The following is a 7,655-nucleotide window of genomic DNA, read 5'->3' as shown; positions in this document are numbered from 1 at the left end:
ATTCTGAAAAGTCATGAGATAGATCGTGCTAATCATGTCGTCCAGAAGAAGCAGAAATCTATAACTCTGAAATCAAAACCTGAGAAGGCCAAGGCGCTTCAAGCTGAACAAGTTTCAGAAGAATCTTTTGAAGATTCTGATGAAGATGAGCTCTCATTGATTTCTAAAAGGATCAATCGCCTTTGGAAGCACAGGAAAAGAAAATTCAGAGGATCACCAAAAGCCAAAGGAAAACAAGAGTCTTCATCTGGTCAACGCAAATCATCACCTAAAGAAGTTACATGCTTTGAATGCAAGGAGCCAAGACATTAAAAGAGTGATTGTCCCAAGCTGAAGAAAGACAAGAAGCCTAAGAAACACTTCAAGGCTAGGAAAGGTCTCATGGTAACTCTTGATGATTCAGACTCAGAAGAAGTGGACTCTGATGGTGAAGTTGTTGAAGGACTCATGGCCATTGTCAAATACAAGGAAGCAGAGTCAAAAGTTGAATTAGACGCTGATCCAACATCAGAAGCTGAGTCAGACTCTGAAGATGAAAATGAGGTATTCGCATCTTTCTCAATGTCTGAACTTAAATCTGCTTTAGCTGAAATTATGAGTAAACATGATTCTCTTCTGACTAAGCATAAAAAGTTGAAAAGGGATTTGCTTGATGCTTCTGAAGTCTCTGCTAGATATAAGAAAACCATTTCAGAATTAAATGAAACAACTTCTCTCTAGTTAACTCTAACTCTGTTCTTAAAAATCAAATTTCCAAGTTAGAAGAAGTTATTGCATCTAGTACCTCTGATGATAAAAATGAAACCAAATATGAAAAATCTTTTCAGAGGTTCCTAGCTAAAAGCGTAGATAGAAGTCTAATGGCTTCAATGATCTATGGCGTCAGCAGAAATGGAATGAATGGTATTGGCTATTCTAGACCCAGTAGAAATCAGCCTCCTATGCCTAAATCTAAATCTCTTTATGAACATTTTGTTACCTCTGGCACCATTATACCTGAATCCTTACCTTCTGAAGTTGCTTTACCTATTAAGAAAGGAACATTTTCTATGTCAAAATTGTAAGATCAAGTTTTGATCGAGTAGTACAACTCTATGTTTTGATGATTACAAGTTAACTTTTTAGTATGAACAATTATGGTACTCTAACGTGTTTTTCTGAGTGTGCTCTTACAGGCTCTGACGTTAATCCAATCTCACACAAATCAGAAACACTATGCTTAAAGAGTGACCCAAGCAACGCTTTCGCAAACTCTATGTTCAATCTGAACAGTAGAAAAGCTTCAGAAGATCTGAAGTCAATCAAGCTCTGATATGGACTCAGTCACTTGAAGTTCTGAAGATCCAGACGTTCTAACAACCCAGACACTCTGAAGGTTCAGATGTTCTGATGGTGTAGAAGACTCTAAAGATCCAGAAGCTGAAAAGTGGAGACTCTGAAGTCCAGAAGCATAATGGCTCTGAAGACTAAGTACTTCTCCTCTGAGTTCAGAATCAGAAGGTACAACGGTTAGTGTAACGCCCCGATTTCTCGAGTGTTACACAGTAACTAATTAACCAATTTTCGTAAAGAGTTTTCGTCGATTCACTTATTAATCTTCAATTAATGACAAACCTTTCATTTTACGAAAACTCTTGAAACATAACCTTTCCAAAAACACGCGGAAGTAACCAACATCGTAAAACTTTTTAAATAACCAACTGTAAAGAGTACGAATCAAAGGCCTGAATGAAAATAAAGATTACATCAAAACTTGTTCATTCGAATTTAAGCAATAAAATTGTTCGATACCAACACTTCGGAAACTCTCAACCCCAACAGAAAACAAAAGACTCTCAACCCAAACCCTATTCCTTAGCCTCTTCCTCTGAAGTGTAGTCGTCCTCCGGTATTGGCACGTCACGTAGCATCAACTCCCAAGAATGAGTCATCGCCATTATCTTCACGACCATCTACCCCCCCCCCCCCAAATAAACACATAGCAAACAAGCAGGGTCAGGTCCAACAAAAAGAATGATAATGACAAAATCAACAACAACATATATAATATAAGTACATTATATGTCTTTTATGGGAAGGAGTCAGTTACTAACGGAATCTCACTTCACACAACCCACCAAAACTTCCATGGCCATCTTCGTGCTTCCGCAGAGGCACGGTTATCACGGTGACCGCAGTCAACCAAATCACGTGGAGCCGCAATGATCCACAAAAGTTCACGGTGACCGCAGTCAACCAAATCACGTGAAGCCACACCGGCCCACAAGGTTCACGGGAGACCGCAGTCAACCCAAATAACTACCTCGCGTGCAAGGTACCATCGTTCTCATGGACCATAGTCTACCTGACCTATGTCCAAATTATTCACATTTACTTGCAAGCGAGTTTATTACACTTTTCTCTTTGTTAAGTCTCTAAAGTCAATCCTAGAGTCTTATCATACTCTTTATACAACAACCTTCACAACACAACATTCACGGGTTACAAGGGAATTACGGCTAGGTGAGCGACCCTTGAACCATTAACTGAGAAAATAAATATAATCCACGTAAAGGAACGCAAGAACATTCACTCATACATAATATATCATCGCAACTTCAACATATTGACAGCAGAAACAACTTTCACAAAAATAGAGCCACAAAATGCATCTTTCAACAAAAAATCACGTATGATACATTTCTAGAAAGCTATTTTAAATATCTACAACTCTCTAGTTACACACTTGTTCATTTGAGTCCCAGAATTAGGTGATATTAGGCCTTAAAGCTAACTGTCCGGAACAGGAAAAACAGCAGGTGTGACAGTTACTAAACACGACCCCCAGATCACATTACTAAACCAAAAATTATGATTTTTATATGTCTGGAAAGATATTTCGAAAATATACAACTTTCATTTTAATCACGTTTTCATTTGATGACCTTAAACAGGTAAAAAGGGGCTCTGAAGTCTGCTGTCCAGTACAGGAAACTGGCAGCGAAACTCCCATGGCTCTATGGTTTTCAAAAATAATTTTCCTTCCTTTCCCTTTGATCATGGAAGTCTTGGTACAGCCCCAACAACCCAAATATCCACTCAAAATTTCAGAACCAAACATTTAGCAAGGATCATGTTATAACAAGTGCAAAATAGCACAAAACTTAACAAATACCATGGCAACTCGCATAAAATCATAGATTCAGATCATAAACAACGTTTGAGGATCATATTCATGGCTTTTCAAGAGAAAAATTCCAGCAAGCAAGCATGTACAGGAAATCATGCAAAAACAGTCCAAAACTCAAGTTGTTTCTCATGGTAATTCATGGCATATTCCCTAAAGAACCTACCCATTCCTAGAACCAGCCCTTACCTCGGGTTTTGAATGAATTTAGATGAAAAGAAGCAGGATTTTGATGGAGAGAAGTGAAGAATAGAAAGAGCTTCCTCTGCTGTCCAAAATTCTCCTTCCTCCACGTGCTTCCTCTCCTTCTCGCGTTTCCTCTCCTTCCTTGCGGTTTTTCTCTCTTTCTCGTGTCTCCTCCTCCTTGGTGGGCGGTGGCTGCTGGTGGTGCAAGGGTGACGAGTGGAGGCCTCTTAGGAGCAAGGGGAAGGGTGCTGGTTTGCTTGTTTGGTTGGTGTTTACGTGAAATATTTTCTGGTGCTGTTTTGCATGTAAGAAAATAAGGATTTCACTCTAATCCTTGCCTATAGGTGGCGGCCAGGGCTTGTGTGGGCTAGGGTTCTGGTTTCAGATCTGATACAGCCCAAGAAAAGAGTATTAATGACTCATTAAAGCTCATAATTCAGAGGAAAAACCAGCTGCAGCCCCCTTCCTTTTCCATGGGCAGCCGGCGGCTCACCAAGCCTCAGGGTTTTCAAAACCCTTGCTTCTTTCCTTGGATCAGCCTTCCTTGGCCCATAATGCTCCATTCAGCCTAAGAACCTTCTGATTATGAGTTTAATCCACCACTTAACCCAAATTAAAAAGGTTTAAGCCCAAAACACAAACCCGACTTTTAATAAAATTTCGTAGGTACTGTACAGCCCGACCTTTGCTCATTAAAACAGGGATATCTGGAGCTACAGATATCGGATTTACACGAAACCACATCGAGAATTTTCTTAACTTAAAGGGCCACAACTCTCATGAAGGAAGTTTTCCAAAATGAAGTCGTTAAGACCCTCTAAAAATTCACAAAAGTTGACAGTTCTAATCTGCCAGTTATCAAACATTAGCTAAAACTTCAATTTTATTCAAACTTCCATAAAATTGTTCCAAATTGAACTTAGGGCCTTACAGTTAGAGGATCCATGCTTCCCTCTGGCTCTGATCAACGAGCTTCACAAGTTCCAACATGAAGCATTCCTCTGATCAGAAGTCTACTAGGTTAAAGGTCAAGTCACTATCCAATGTACAAAAACAAATGTACTATCCTGACGACCTAACCTAACATTCTCAGCCACAACAGAAGCTGGAAATTCCAGAACTGCCCTCCAACGGTAGCATTCCCATGCAATGTTCACACCCTAATCCTTGGAGTATAAATAGAGGCTGAATATTGAAAGATGCGGTTGGAAGAATCTCATACGCGCAAGCTATATTCAAAACTTCTAAGCATTCTTTCATCTTTGAATTCATTGTGTTTACTACAAGCTTTTTAGAAGCAATTTCTTTGTAAACAATCTTTCAATCTTTCTTAAACAGTTGTTTAGTTTACCTTTAGGAGATCAAGGTTGATCGGGTCCTAGAGAAGACTAAGAGAGTGAATCTTAGTGTGAGCTAAGTCAGTGTATTGTTAGTCACTTGTAGGTTTCAAGTACAGTTGTAACAATTACCTGATTAGTGGATTGCCTTCATTCTAAGAAGGAAGAAATCACCTTAACGGGTGGACTGGACTAGCTTGAGTGATTCATCAAGTGAACCAGGATAAAATCCTTGTGTGCATTTCTAATCTCTTATCTTAAGCACTTACTTGTGTCTCGAAAGATTTGCTAAAATCTTAAGGTGGAAGTTTTATTCTGAAAACGTTATTCAAACCCCCCCCCCTTTCTACCGTTTTTCATACCTTCAATTGGTATCAGAGCGCAAGTTCTGATTACCACACCTAACAGTGTTCAGTGATCCGGGCCGGTGTGAAAAACAAATGGCTACCACCAGTGAAACGCAAAAAGATGGCTACAATGCAAAGCCTCCCATGTTCGATGGTCAAAGGTTCGAATATTGGAAAGACAGAATATAAAGTTTCTTTCTGGGCTTCGATGCAGATCTCTGGGATATCATTGTGGATGGCTATGAACGTCCAGTTGATGCAGATGGCAAGAAGATCTCCAGATCAGAGATGACTGCTGAGCAAAAGAAGCTCTACTCACAGCACCACAAAGCTAGAGCTATTCTTCTTAGTGATATTTCCTATGAAGAGTACCAGAAGATTACAGATCGTGAGTTTGCCAAGGGCATCTTTGATTCCTTGAAGATGTCTCATGAAGGAAATAAGAAAGTGAAAGAATCAAAGGCGCTGTCTTTGATCCAGAAATATGAATCTTTCATCATGGAGCCAAACGAGTCCATTGAGGATATGTTTTCCAGATTTCAGTTGCTTGTAGCTGGAATAAGACCTCTCAACAAAAGCTACACTACAAAAGATCATGTCATAAGGGTCATCAGAAGTCTTCCTGAAAGTTGGATGCCTTTAGTGACTTCAATAGAGCTTACAAGATATGTTGAGCATATGAGTTTAGAAGAACTCATCAGCATACTGAAATGTCACGAGCTGAAGCGCTCAGAGATGCAGGATCTGAGGAAGAAATCTATAGCCTTGAAATCCAAATCTGAGAAGGCTAAATCTGAGAAGTCAAAAGCTCTCCAAGCTGAAGCAGAAGAATCTGACGAAGCATCATAAGATTCTGATGAAGATGAGCTGACTCTGATCTCAAAAAGGCTCAACCGCATCTGGAAACACAGGTAGAGCAAGTACAGAGGCTCTGGAAAGGCCAAAGGAAAATCTGAATCCTCATCAGGCCAGAAGAAGTCCTCAATCAAGGAAGTCACATGTTTCGAGTGCAAAGAATCAGGGCACTACAAAAGTGACTGTCCAAAGTTGAAAAAGGACAAGAAGCCAAAGAAGCACTTCAAGACAAAGAAAAGTCTGATGGTGACTTTTGACGAATCAGAGTCAGAGGATGTTGACTCTGATGGTGAAGTTCAAGGACTCATGGCTATTGTCAAAGATAAAGAAGCAGAGTCAAAAGATGAAACTGACTCTGACTCAGCATCAGAAGAAGATCCTAACTCAGACGATGAAAATGAGGTATTCGCTTCTTTCTCAACCTCTGAACTAAAACATGCTTTGTCTGATATTATGGATAAGTATAACTCCTTATTGACTAAGCATAAAAAGTTGAAAAAGGATTTCTCTGCTGCTTCTAAGACTCCTTCTGAACATGAGAAAATTATTTCTGAGTTGAAAAATAATAATCATGCTTTAGTAAATTCTAACTCTGTACTTAAGAACCAGATTGTTAAGTTAGAAGAAATAATTGCTTGTGATGCCTCTGATAGTAAACATGAATCTAAATATGAAAAATCCTTTCAAAGATTCCTGGCTAAAAGCGTAGACAGAAGCTTAATGTCTTCAATGATCTATGGCGTAAGCAGAAATGGAATGCATGGCATTGGCTATTCTAAACCTAATAGAAATGAGCCTCCTATGCCTAAGGGTAAATCATTATATGAATGCTTTGTTCCCTCTGGTACTATATTGCCTGAACCATTACCTGTTAAAGTTGCTAACCCCCCTCTCAAAAAGGAAACCTTCTCCATGTCTAAATATCATGCAAAAATTCCTTTACACTATCATGTTGAGAAACCCAAGGTGATCAGAACCTCTGAGGTAACTAACAAGAGAGGACCCAGAAAGTGGGTACCTAAGGATAAGATTATCTATGTTGCAGATATCCTTGATAGCTCCACTGAAACACCAATCATGGTATCTGGACAGTGGATGCTCGCGTCACATGACGGGAGAAAGGCGTATGTTCCAAGAGCTAAAACTTAAGCCTGGAGGCGAAGTTAGCTTTGGTGGCAACGAAAAGGGTAAAATTGTTGGTACTGGTACTATTTGTGTAGATAGTAGTCCATGCATTGACAATGTTTTATTGGTAGACGGCTTAACTCATAACTTATTGTCTATAAGTCAATTAGCTGACAAGGGTTATAATGTTATTTTCAATCAAAAGTCATGTCGGGCTGTAAGTCAGATCGATGGCTCTGTTCTTTTTAACAGCAAGAGGAAGAACAACATTTATAAGATCAGACTATCTGAGTTGGAATCTCAGAATGTGAAGTGTCTTCTTTCTGTTAATGAAGAGCAATGGGTATGGCATAGACGGTTAGGGCATGCCAGTATGAGAAAGATTTCTCAGCTGAGTAAGCTCAACCTTGTCAGGGGCTTAACCACTCTGAAGTTCTCTTCAGATGCTCTCTGTGAAGCATGTCAGAAAGGAAAATTCACAAAAGTCCATTTCAAGGGAAAGAATGTTGTCTCTACCTCAAGGTCGTTGGAACTTCTGCATATCGACCTGTTTGGACCAGTGAAAGCTGAGTCTATAGGTGCCAAGAGATATGGGATGGTCATTGTTGACGACTATAGCCGCTGGACATGGGTAAAATT

At 39.6% G+C, this 7,655-nt stretch overlaps 1 long non-coding RNA gene across 1 annotated transcript; it reads right to left on the bottom strand.

Annotated features, from left to right (window-relative positions):
- Nucleotides 1-1,707: 1,707 nt before the first annotated feature.
- On the bottom strand, nucleotides 1,708-3,947 carry LOC130731695 (uncharacterized). Its single transcript, XR_009016781.1, has 2 exons — nucleotides 3,356-3,947; nucleotides 1,708-1,952 (listed from the first exon to the last, which is right to left on the bottom strand). It is a non-coding gene; the product is annotated as an uncharacterized LOC130731695 (long non-coding RNA).
- Between the last annotated feature and the right edge of the window lie 3,708 nt (nucleotides 3,948-7,655).

This window comes from Lotus japonicus, chromosome 1, assembly GCF_012489685.1.
Source record: "Lotus japonicus ecotype B-129 chromosome 1, LjGifu_v1.2".
Classification (NCBI taxonomy): domain Eukaryota; kingdom Viridiplantae; phylum Streptophyta; class Magnoliopsida; order Fabales; family Fabaceae; genus Lotus; species Lotus japonicus.
This window is presented reverse-complemented; position numbering and strand designations above follow the sequence as displayed.